The sequence below is a fragment of the Mesocricetus auratus genome, unplaced genomic scaffold, assembly GCF_017639785.1.
Source record: "Mesocricetus auratus isolate SY011 unplaced genomic scaffold, BCM_Maur_2.0 Super-Scaffold_100006, whole genome shotgun sequence".
In the NCBI taxonomy this organism is placed as follows: Eukaryota; Metazoa; Chordata; class Mammalia; order Rodentia; family Cricetidae; genus Mesocricetus; species Mesocricetus auratus.
In genome coordinates, this window is record NW_024429190.1 from 10,178,429 (window position 1) to 10,191,102 (window position 12,674).

Genomic DNA, 12,674 nt, shown 5'->3' on the forward strand with positions numbered 1-12,674 from the left:
CATTCATTGCCCATGTCTGAGGAAAGCTGTGGCCTTTCAAGAAGTTCCCGAGTAATTCCCAGCGTCTCTCTGAGGATGTTTCTCACACCCAAAGCAGTGGAGCCTTATGCTGTGGCTCCCTCCAAAGGAACTGGGTGAGTCTAAAGGTCTTAGCTGAAATCTGCATGACACTCTCTGGGCCCAGAAGTATACCTAGGCTTCCCAGGTGTACACAAAGATGTCCCTGGCCGTCTCAGTGGGAGCATTTCTGTAGGGAACTGATGAAATGTCACCTCTCTGTGGCTGTACACATGCCTGGGGCAGATGGGCAAGACAATCATGTCATTCACTTGGCCACCCTATCCCTCTCCACAGCCCAGTTGCCTTGAGTTCCACGGCAATTTGTACACACCTCCTTGCCCATGTGCCTCTGGTTCACTCAACAGTGACTGGAGGGAGCCAGCAAGACGGCTCAGTGAGTAAAAGCACTTGCCACTAAGCCTGGAGGTCAGAGTTCTGTCCCTGGGACACTCGTGGTAGAAGGACAGACCAACTTCCGCAAGCTGGCCTCTGGTCTTCACACCTGTGCAATGGCACCGCCACCCCTTGCAATGAGGAAATGTCAGGAAACAAAGACACAATAGAATGTATGGAGTTTTCAACAGAACTCCAGCCACCAAAGACGTGCAACTCTCCTGTTGAGGTAGAGGAGGCTGAGTCTCAGGACTCAGACAGCAGGATCCAAATGAGGAAGCCCCCAAGCCGCTTTGAGGGAGGGGAGAGGAATACAGGCTGGCCTGACTCAGACCTCTCATGAAAGCTCAAGTCCTGACCCGGTAGCGTCCTGAGGCAAAGCCTGCTGGGTAAGTCTGTTTCTCCCTTTCTGAGTGAAGAAGCTATGGCCCAGGGAGGTGACTTGTTCAGATGACAGCATCAGTAACAGAGAAAGTCCCAGGTAAGCAACAGAACCCAGCTTCCAACCAAAGGTATTCTCTCTCTGTGTCTCTGTCTCTGTCTCTTTCTCTGTGTGTCTCTCTTTGTCTATCTATGTGTGTGTGTCTCTGTGTCTCTTTCTATCTCTCTGTGTATCTCTCTGTCTCTCTCTCTGTCTCTCCCTCTGTCTGTCTGTCTGTCTGTCTGTATCTCTCTCTCTCTCTCTCTCTCTCTCTCACACACACACACACACACACACACACACACACACACACACACACACAGCCCACAGGTCCCTGACAGCACTACCAGTGGGGAGGTCTGGCCAGCTTCCTTCCCAGAAGGCCCCGTCAGCCCTGAGCCCTGCTGGGGAGCTGTATATGGGGCAGGAGGCTGCAAGAACCTGGGAACTGGGCAGCGGACAGACCTCCCCAACCTGAGCCTGAAGCCTGTGAGCTCTCTGTGGCAACAGCTCCAACATGGAAGGTCTGAAGAGAGTGAAGCCAGGTGTACCCATGGCCCACGTCTACTGGCTTTTGCCACCAGGCCTCTGGGACCTCAGAGAGTGTCCCTCCTGGACACTGAGTCTTCCCAGGGACCAGCCTCTTCCCTGGCCTGGGAGAAGTCCCTGGAGGCACCTCCTTCTCTGCAGCCCATGCCTGGACTTCACCCGTGGGGGTGGTTCCCTGCGCTGTGCGAACCTCGGTCTTCCAGGCAGTGGCTGGCCATCCCAGTGACTGGCAGAACAATCCTCTCAGCTTCCAACAACTTGAAAACCACATGTGATTTTCCACAGTCCAGGCTCCCCGGGCCTGGCTGCTGAGCGAGCAGAGTTGGTACTGAATTCCTTCCACTCACCGCAGGGCAGACAGTGGGCCCAGCTGTGGGGAGACTCTCTGGAATGGGGGGTCACCACATCCAGGCAGGGCAGGCCTCCAGCAGTGATGAGTAATTCTGCAGCCTGCTAGTCTGCGAAGAGGACATGTGACAACTTAGTGTAACAATCAGCCCAGTGTTAAGGAAGCCCTTCAAAATGGGATCCGTGGACAAAGAGTGTTTGCTGGCCCGGTACACCTTCAAAATTAAGGAAAGTAAGACGGCAATACTTCTCACCTTGGACAGAAAACTTTGTTGCATATAGGCTTTGATCCTGTGTACAACAAAGGTCGCTGGGAATGAAATTTCAAAGGAAACAGAATACTGGAAAAAGAGCATAAACCTCCTTAGTCTTCTGTAGTTTGAGGGACCAGCTGTGGCCTCAGACCAACCTGCTGGGAAGTCAAACCCTGCAACATTGTGCTCATTTTGGTGGTTTGGGACAGGCTAGCCTAGAACTCATGATCTCCTAGCCTCAGCCTCGTGAATGCAGAAATTATAGATGAGCCTATGACTTTCTCTTTGAGTCTCAGTTTCTCTCTTCTGTGAAATGGGACAAAATGGCCCTATTAAATCTCTATAACATGGTTCAGGGTTTCGTGGAGACACATCTGAATACTTGTACATGAAAAACAGTTTGTATTTTACTTTTATATATTTTTATTTAATGTTATTAAATTTATTTAATTATTTATTTTTATTTTTACTTTTTGGGTTTTTTTTTTTTGCTTTTGTTTTGTTTTGTTTTTTTGAGACAGGGTTTCTCTATATAGGCCTGGCTGTCCTGGAACTCACTATGTAGGCCAGGCTGGCCTTGAACTCACAGAGGTCTGCCTGCCTCTGCCTCCAGAGTACTGGAATTAAAGGCTTGTGCCACCACATCTTGGTAAGGGAAGCTTCACTTTTATGTTAATTTGATTTATTTCCCTTTTAAATATCTAGCTTATTGAGAAAGCATTTACTCAGCATGCATGAGGCCCTGGGCTCTAGTCCTACCACTAAGAAAACAAAAACAAAAATCCCAAAGGATAAAACTCAGCTAAAAGGGCTGGAGAAATGAGTCACAGGTTAAGAGCCCTGACTGCTCTTTCAGAGAATGGTTCCATTCCCAGCACCCACATGGTGGCTCACAGATGTCTGTAACTCCAGTGCCAGGGGCTACAATGCTGTTTTCTGACCTCTATGAAAATTAGGCCTGCATGTAGTACACAGACATAAATGCAGAAAAAATAGAATAAAATGCATTTTTTAGAGTGAGCCAAGAGATATAAACAGACAATTCACAATACAATAGGACTAGAACCCAGGGCCTATGAAAACATAGGTAGCCACCATATGTATTCAAATGTTTGACCTCGCTAAAGGTTATAAAATCCAAATTGTTGGGCAGTGGTGGCGCACGCCTTTAATCCCACTTGAGGGCAGAAGCAGGAGGATCTCTGTGAGTTTGAGGCCAACCTGGTCTACAAAGTGAGTTCCAGGACAGCCTCAAAAAACTACACAAAAGAAACCTTATTTCAAAAACAAACAAACACAAAAATCCAAACCAAGGAGGCAGGAGAAATGGCTCTGTAGTTAAGAGCACTGACAGCTATGGCTCTGTAGTTAATAACACTGACAGCTATGGCTCTGTAGTTAAGAGCACTGACAGCTCTTCCAGATGACCTGGGTTCTAGAATCAGCACCCGCATGGCAGCTCACAGTCATCTATAACTCAAGCCTCCGAGGGGAGTTCCTAGTAGTTGTCTTCTGATCTCCACAGGTGTGACATCACACACACACACACACACACACACACACTTCCATGTCATAAGTCCTGGGTGGTGAGCTGTGTAAACACTGGTAACAGGATCACCTAGGGAGGCTGTCTTATATAAGATCACTTGGCAGCACAGAATGGAAGAATCCTTCTTCTCTAAGCAGCTTAACTCCAAGCACCCTCCAGTGATAACAAACAACGTTGTAGAAGCTAAAATATGAGGAAAATGAAATTCTTACTCTTGTAAACTAAATCTAGGCAAGGAGTTCTGAGTACAGTAATCAAACACCTGTTAACAACTGTCAGCGGCTCTGGCTCCTCCTACCTGTTCCTTTAGCCTGGACATACGACTTCTCTCACAGTGTGAATAAATGCTTATAATCCAGCCATTTTCACAACATCCAAGCTGAAGACAGTTCTTTAAGAACACTTTGGTTTTTTTTGGTTTTTGGTTTTGGTTTTTAGAGACAGGCTTTCTCTGTATTGTTTTGGAGGCTGTCCTGGAACTCGCTCTGTAGATCAGGTTGGCCTCGAACTCACAGAGATCCGCCTGCCTCCGCCTCCAGAGTACTGGGATTAAAGGTGTGCGCTATCAATGCCTGTCTTTAAGAACACTTTGTATAAAACCAAACTAGACTCCCTTAATATAGGTGACAATGGTGTGACTGGGACAATATATGAGGCCACTGGCAGTGGGTCTAAGATCTAACACTAACGCACAAACTGACTTAGTGGAGCCCATTCTATATGGAGAGAAGCCTTGCCCAGCCTAGACACAGGGGTGTGGGGGTGGAGAGGTGCCGTGGTCCTGACACAAGGAGATGATGGGACAGACTTAGTAGACTTTCTGGGGGAGGCCTTACCTTCTCTGAGGTGGGGAGGGGGAGGGGGAGGGGAGGGAGTGGGAGGAGAAGAGGGAGGGGGAACTGGGATTGGAATGTAAAAAGTAAATTAAAAAAAGAACACTTTGTAGCCAGGTGTGGTAGCTGGCATCTACAGTCTCAGGGCAGGTAGAGACAAAAGAAGCAAGAGTTTGAGGCTAGTCTGTACTACAGAGCAAAACTGTCTAGAACCCCTTGGCCCCCCAAACCAGCCAACCAACCAGCAAACAAGCAACAAAAACTTCTAACACTCTCTAGAAGCTACCAGAAAGCTCCACATTCCTTCCATCGATTCCACTGGCCTTTAATCACAGCTGCTAGCTACAAAAGGAGGAGGGAAGTACAGCTTTCTCCTGACATCCCTGGCTGTCACGTTGACATCAACATCCTCTGCCACACATGGTATTCTTCCTGCTGTTGTGTCTAGTAAGATCCCTGAAATCTAAGGATGCTAATTTAAAAAGTCAGTGTCTGAATGAGGAGGGTGTGAGCTATAATCTCAGGAAGCATGAGAAGTCAGAGGCAGCAGCATCAGCAGTTGTGATGTGTGTGTGTGTGTGTGTGTGTGTGTGTGTGCGTGCCTGCGTGCGTGTGTGCCTGTGTGTGTGTGTATGCGTTGGGGGGTGAGGTACTCATATTCCTGCCATTTGCAGACTCAGCCAGAAGCCCAGCCAAGGAAAACGTGAAGTGGGCAGCCAGCTTCAGCCTGGGAGACACCCTGCAGGTACCCAGCCCAGCTCCCCAGCTCCTGCCAGCATCGAGAGAGAGAGAGAGAGAGAGAGAGAGAGAGAGAGAGAGAGAGAGAGAGAGAGAGAGAGAGAGAGAGAGAGAAGAGAGAGAGACCACCTTCTCCTCAGACAGCTCTTGTTCTCCACAGCCAGCCTGGCCTTCATTCTGACTTGCCATCAGTGAGTCTCCTAGACAGCTGACACACTGCAGAATCCCGTGGGGGGGAGCAGACCGGTGGGGGAAGGCAGTGAGTCAACCCCAGCCTGTGTGAAGGAGGAATTCATGTGTGGCAGGTGACCACATTGCCTGACCCCCTCCCCGGATGCCCCTTTCCTAAAATGGGCTCATGCTTTGGGGCACTGAAATGCCACTGATGCCTGTACCCTGTGTGGTTCTGGATACCAGTGCCCCTGGGACCTTGGGTAGTCCTTCCTACCTCCCTGTAGGGCCTGGGTCCCTGGCAGCTGTGATCTGAGAAGGACTATGTATGGTGATGGGCTCAGGGTTTCCCTGATGGGGAGCAGGGGTGGGGACAGGGAGCCTCTAGTGTTTGATTCCCTCTCTGAGTGCCACGCAGTGTGTCTCTGTCTCAGGTGGGAGCCCTGGGCTCAGCGTCTCCCCCCACAGAAGCCCCTCCACACCCTTCCGGGTCAGTGCTGGCTATGGCTCTGCCGAAGACAGTTCTTTCAAAAGACTTCAGTTGCGTAAGTACTGTGCTCTCATTCTGGAAAAATTAGAAAACATGTCAGGCCAAATAACAAAACTATTGATAAGTGTTATCAAAGCACAGGCTGCCCCTCCCCCACCAGGGAGAACAACCACACTCCTCCAGAGTTTTGTGTTTAGTCCTGGAGACACCCGAGGGGCCAAGCATTGGGGTTCATGTCCCATCACAGCTTGCCCTCCCTGGCAAGATTCGGGCATTGATGTCGCTCCCAGTGACAGGACATTAAAGAGTTGACATGTGCAGAGTGCTTAGAGCAGTCTGGCAGGGAGCGCTAGCCAGGCTGACCTCACCAAGTAGATGTGCACACCCTCAGAAACACGTTGTTGTGGAAACCAGTCATGTGCTCGGGCTGCCTGCCCTGGTGCCTGCTCTGCAACGGGACTCGTGGCCCGTTATATATTATGCTCCACTCTCCTCCCGAAGGCATCACGTGGTCCCACCAGGGCAGAAACACACTCCCCCCCTCTCTTTCTATCTATTAACACAATTTCAGTTCATTAATATCCACTATTCAGTCAGAGCATAGATGTCCCAAAGTGCTCCGTTCATTTCCCATTTACAGTTTATTTGAATCACAATTTGCATAAGCCCCCTGGGCTGGGATTACCTCCTTGGGCTCCCCTCATCTTTCTTTTCTTCTTGAACATTTAACTGCATCTAGGTTGTTTCTCCAGAAGTTTCCTAGGGCCTGGACCTTGCTAACTTCTTTCCACATCATGCCTCTGAAACAAATGCAGTGCTATTTGTTGAATTCAGCCCAAAATTTCAGAATGCCCAAAACTCAATTTGACGTTTTCCTGAGTGGCTTCATGCTGATTTTAGCACCCCACACTGCTGCAGTCCTGCAAGGATGCCTTTGTTCCCTTTCCCTAGCCTCCAGGGTACCAGGAGACAAAGTCAAGCTAAAGAATTCGGTCCTTAGGTCACTGTGTCCAGAGGCGTGGGCTCAGCCATCCAGATGGCACCTCAGTGCCACCGTGAGTAAGCAAGAGACGTCTGGCTGGAAAGTGATTCCTGTCTGTCTGTCTACAGTTTGCATTTCAGCCCCTGCAGGACTCTCAGGATTTTGTTTCCTGGATGAGAAAACTGGAGCTTAAGCTGTCATTTAACTTAAGCGGCAGGCAAAGTGACACCTTCAAGTGGATGAAGATGAAGCCACTCTTCCAGAGACCCCTCGCCCTCCAGCAGAACTCGGCGGAGCCTCGGGGACGGATTACAGTGTAGTTCTCAGGCAGCCCACTGGCTCCAGCCAGCTTGTCCCCACCCTCCTCCTCATGCTTGCTTCTGGAAATGTCCTTTGCGTCCCTTCTTGTCTCAGGGGGAAGCTGCACTCAGTGTTTTCACCTCCTCTGCACCAGTGCTGTCCTTTGCAGGTGTCCTTGACCCCCGACAGTGCCCTCGCTCACAAGGTGGTGACTCCCGCAGCAAGGCGATCCTCACCCTCCTCCCTCCATGTCCCTGTAGGTCTCCAGAACATGGATTACACTCCACACTCAGCTGTCTACCCTCAGGTGGTGGCCGTCCCAGCCTTGCTGTTGCTGGAGCAGATCCTTGGCTCTGTCTCTCACAGCCAGTGCGGATCTGTTAAGATCATCACGTAGCCAGAAGCCTGCCTTCCTCACCTAGGGCAGGGTGGTCGCCTGTTGGAGGAGTCTCCCTGGCCCACCATTACCCCTTCACGTTAAAGTTAACAAGGGCCAAGTCCTACTTTGAGCCTCTGCTTGCAACTTTTGCTGCGGAGTGAAAGCCAAAGACCCTCAAGTGACCAACAGGGCCACATGACCTGACCACTCTTGTCCTTCCTCCCTGTTGCTCTGCTTCCTGAACACGCATAGCGCAGCCTCGCCTTGCTAGTTCCCTGCCAAGAACAGGCCTGCTTGCCTGCGTGAGCACTGTTCAGCCTTCGTCTTCTGGCCCTGGGCTTTCGCTCTCCCCAGTTTCCAAGTTCACAGTGGCGTGAAAGCAACTTTGTATGTTCAGCAGAAATCACACTTTCGATTTGTATCTCTTCCCGGATAAGTCACGCACAGCACTTGATGAAAGCAGTGATTGTTGCTGTTTTACTGCAGCTGCAGGCGATGAAACTCAACAAACCCCATGTGGAGTTTACTGGGGTAAGGGAGCAAAGGGTGGGGTGGGTGTTGGCCGACCAGGAACAGAGGTGGAAGGGGAGAGGGGAACAGAGCTGGAAGGGGAGGGGGGAAACAGAGATGGAAGGGGAAGAAGGGGCGACCAGGTGGGAGGCGCTCGCTTAAAAGGGAAAGCTTGCACAAGCGTACAGAGTCCTTACGCAGCCACGTAACACATGCCTTAGCCACACAACACAGGGCCCTCTGAGCTGTCCAAGTATCCGGCTGTATGGCAGCGTGTGTATCCTGCCCACTGTCGGGGGCGGGGTCAGCATAATGCCTGAATCCTTATAATGATGACCACTCATCAGGAGGTGAAACAGCCGGCGTGCTGTACCCACTCAGCTCTGTAGGACTGGGATGTCAAATCATTCTCCGCCTGTAAGATTTCCAGGTTGCCATGGCTTATGGTGCATAGACCCACCACAGGTCAAGGAACCTTAACAATCAGTTCAATATATTCAGAAAGAAAATAAAAATACAACAAGTCATTAGCATGGTATATAGCTGCCTCCAAGCCTCCCATTCAGTTGTTACTTCCAACTCTGTCTATCCTCCTACCGCTCAGCTTCAGCAAGGACTCCAGGGTCTTCCCACAGCCTTCCTGGCTGCCGTCTCCCCTTTCCCTCACCCTTGGCTTGATGCTGCTCAGGGGCTGCTTGTCAACTCCCTGTCCAGCCTCTTGGGACTTCCTACTTATCAACGTCATAAGTCAGAAACCAGGAAAGATGGCATGATTTTCTAACTCCATGCCAATAAGCAGGACCTCCCTCCCCGGTATTATTTGTATATGCATTTTATTTCAATAGTAATCACAGCAAATGAGAAAATAACTAAGAAATGTAATCGTGTTGGCTCCTGAGGTAGGGTGAATGGAATCATCTTTGGATTTTCTTTGTTTGAGGCAGTCTCACTGTACAGCCTTGGCTAGACTGGAACTCTCTGTATAGACCTGGTTGTCCTCAAACTCACAGAGATCCACCTGCCTCTGCCTCCCGAGTGTTAGGATTAAAGGCGCGTGCCACCACACCTGGCCACCTTTGGACTTTTAGCTTGCAGGGAACTGGGTCTGCAAGCGTCCCTGTCTTTCTCTCCTTCTGGACCCCCAAGGTACTCCCTTATTGCCAGTTCCACCTGAGTTGGTTAGACAGATAACCCCAGGGAGCCTTCATTTGAAGGATAGTCCCTTTGCTACAACCCTCTGTCCAAGTCCCTAGGCAGAAAGGAGTCCTGGGGCCCCAGCATTTCTTGATTTCTCCCTACCCCCTATATTCCAATGGGGTCCTATCCTGGACCTCCAATTTCCAACGGTTCTTGTGGGTGGTGCCTGCCCAGAAGTGGAGACACAGCCTTCCTTAAAAGGCAGCAAATGTTTCTCAAAAATAAAGCTTCTATATTTGTTATATAATCAGCAAGATCCTGGCAAGCCCTAACCCCAGTAACTAGTACATCAAATGCCAAAGATCCAAATCTAAGCCAGACATGGTGGCACACACCCATAATCCCAGCAATGAGGAAGCCGGGGCAGGGGTATTGAAAGTCTGAAGCCAGTCTGGGCTACACGGTGAGACCTGTCTCAAAAAATAAAATTACACAAATCTTGAGGTTCTGACAAAGGTCAGAGAAGGTGATAAAGCTAGACCCAGGCAGCAGATTGAAGAGTAAACTCACCCCCAAACATATGCATAAGTTAGATTCAGGTAATAGATTGAAGAGTAACCCCCCCACACATATCCATAAACTAGGCCCAGGTAACAGATTGAAGAGTAACCAACCCCCATCCCCAACCCCACCACACAAACATATGCATAAGTTAGACTCAGCAGATTGAAGACTAACCACCCCCATCCATGTTCCTCCAGACCATTTTGGAATAAGAGTTCTTTGCTGATATAGTTAGGATAAGAACCTTGAGATCCCCCCAAATTAGAGTGATGTCTTAACCAGTGCCATTCTAAGAGGACACAAAGTCAGAAGAGCCCGGAGGTGACAGCAGAGACCAGTACAGCCACCACTGCAGTGACCTCAGTGACAGACTTTAGGAATATGGCCCTGCTGACACCCGGGTTTTGTTTTTGTTTTACTTCTGACCTTGAGAATTAGGAGAGAGAACGTTTCCATTGGTTCAAACTGCCCAACTTGTGCCAGTTATAGCAGTCACGGGACAGGCACATCAGAGATTAACGACCAGGCCAGTGTCCACGAAGAACCAACAACCCCGGGTCCAGGTCCAGCAGCTTTAGGAGTTTAAACGCAGGGCTTCCAAGTGCTGCTGGCAAAGGGACCAAGATAGGAGCGGCAATTACTGGATCACAGCTGACTGCCGGCCCCTCAGGTCTCAATCAGACAAGCCATGCACAGGTGTAAGACACCAAATGAACCTGAAGACAGGCGCTGGTGTGGCGGTGAGGGGCAGAGGTGAGGCGAGAGTCGTGCTGCTTAGGAAAGCTTGTGAGGACTAAGAGGTTGCCCCCCCACACACACACACTGCCAAGGTGACACACACACACACTGCCAAGGTGACACACACACACACACACTGCCAAGGTGACACACACACACACACACACTGCCAAGGTGACACACACACACACACACACACACACACACACACACTGCCAAGGTGACACACACACACACACACACTGCCAAGGTGACACACACACACACACACACACACACACACACACACACTGCCAAGGTCTTCTGGAGCTAGAGGTTGCAGCAGGATGTTCATTTTGGAAAAACACAAGTTCATACATCTGGGCAAAAGTAATCCAAACATGAGCTTGAGATGGGCAGTAATAGCCAGTCTAGAGAGGGTGGGGAGGGGCAGGAAGCCTCAGAGCAGCTGAGGAGCCCTCCTCGGGCAGGCTCTCTGACTTTGTAGGGGTCTCAGAGAGGCAAAGGAGGCTGGAGACTTAGATGGGAAACCCTGGGCTAGTTACTGGAACAGACCACCAAGACCAGTAGATGTCAGTTTCCAGAGAGGCACAGGAGCAGCCTGGGGGTTCAGGAAAAGGAGAAAACTCTCCGCACCCTTGCCAGGTCTCTGCCCTCCTACTTGTCTCCTGGGAGCCACTGCTCTGTTACAGGACGTCTAGGGACCGCGTCCCTGGGGTATGTATGTAGGCAGAGGGAAACTGCACTGCACGGTTTTTTTTTTGTTTGTTTTTTTTGGTTTTTCGAGACAGGGTTTCTCTGTGGCTTTGGAGGCTGTCCTGGAACTCGCTTGGTAGTCCAGGCTGGTCTTGAACTCACAGAGATCTGCCTGCCTCTGCCTCCCGAGTGCTGGGATTAAAGGCGTGCGCCACCACCGCCCGGCAATATATATATTCATATATATATATGAATTTTTTTAAGTGTATGTGTGTCGTCTGTTATGATAAATCCAGAGAGGAACCTTGGCAGATTCCATGGAGGGACAAACATTCCAGGTAGACAGAGCTTAAGTGAGAAGTTTTATTAGAAAGGGGAAGGAAAGAGAAAAGAGGTAAAGAAAGAGACACAGAGACAGAGAGAGGACAGAAGAGGGCAACAGGAAGTCCGGTCTGCCACAGGGGAACAGCGGGAAAGAGAGAGCAGACACACACAAGGACGTAAGTGGGCAGGGTCTTTCTTTTAAAGGGCCCTTAGCATCTGCATGCATACTACTTAGCCATGGAACCCTGGGCTGACCAAAGAACTGCCTGAGTGCATTCTGCCAGGTGACAGGGGCAGGCCCACATAACGCCTGAATCCTTATTCTGTCTGCACATACACCTGCAGGCCAGAAGAGGGCACCAGATTTCATTACAGATGCTTGTGAACTGCCACGTGGTTGCTGGGAATTGAACTCTGGACCTCTGGAAGAGGAGTCTGTGCTCTTAACTACTAAGCCATCTCTCCACCCCACCCCCATATATGAATCTTAAGTCTCCATTGGAGTCTTACTACAGTTCAAGGACTACTCTCCAAGAATGTGCTCTATTCAAGTACATTGCAGTCACACTGGGTCCAAGACCTACCCCATAACCTGGCATCCTACTGCAAAAGCTACTTCTCTCTACCTGGGTAGTCTTAAACAACATTCCAGGAGAGGTCTCTTCCCTTCTCCACCCGCCCTAGAGGGCTGCAAACCTGTTCTTTAGTCTGCCCTGGGACTCAAACAGGCACACAAATACATACAGCACACTCAGTATTCACAACCTACAGCTTGCTCAAACTACTCTTGAACTGGAAACCCTCCGTTCTCAGCTTGAAGTGCTGAAAGTACAGAGCATGCCACCTTGCCGGGTCAAAATTGAAATTTATATATGGTTCCACTTGCCATTTTTCCCTACAGTTTTACCAAGTTGGTCGTGCTGCTTAGATCACAAGAATCTGGAAAGATGGCTCAGTAGTTAAGATCACTTGCTGGTCTTACAGAGGACCTGGGTTCAGTTCCCAACACTCCCTAACTCCATGTGGCACTCGCTTCAAGTTCCCACTGGCACCAGGTGTTAATCTCAAAGACGGGAGGAGAAAGACCACCGACCCAAATCATGACCAAGTTAATTAAAGCAAGCATTTTTATTTGTGAACACAGGCTGCCTCCCTCTGAGGTGGGTGGGGTTTGAGAGGGCAGCATCAGATTCGAGGAAGGCAAGGCTTTTACAACTCATGGTAGGGGGATTTGACAG

The 12,674-nt window shown here is 49.9% G+C and overlaps 1 long non-coding RNA gene across 2 annotated transcripts; it reads left to right on the top strand.

Moving 5' to 3' along the window:
• The first annotated feature begins 4,498 nt into the window (after positions 1 to 4,498).
• On the top strand, positions 4,499 to 8,515 carry LOC121140761. 2 transcript variants are annotated; one of them, XR_005877666.1, is made up of 3 exons: positions 4,499 to 5,152; positions 5,306 to 5,861; positions 6,758 to 8,515. It is a non-coding gene; the product is annotated as an uncharacterized LOC121140761 (long non-coding RNA). The 2 variants fall into 2 exon arrangements; XR_005877665.1 differs by having other exon boundaries at positions 5,306 to 8,515.
• Positions 8,516 to 12,674: the final 4,159 nt, after the last annotated feature.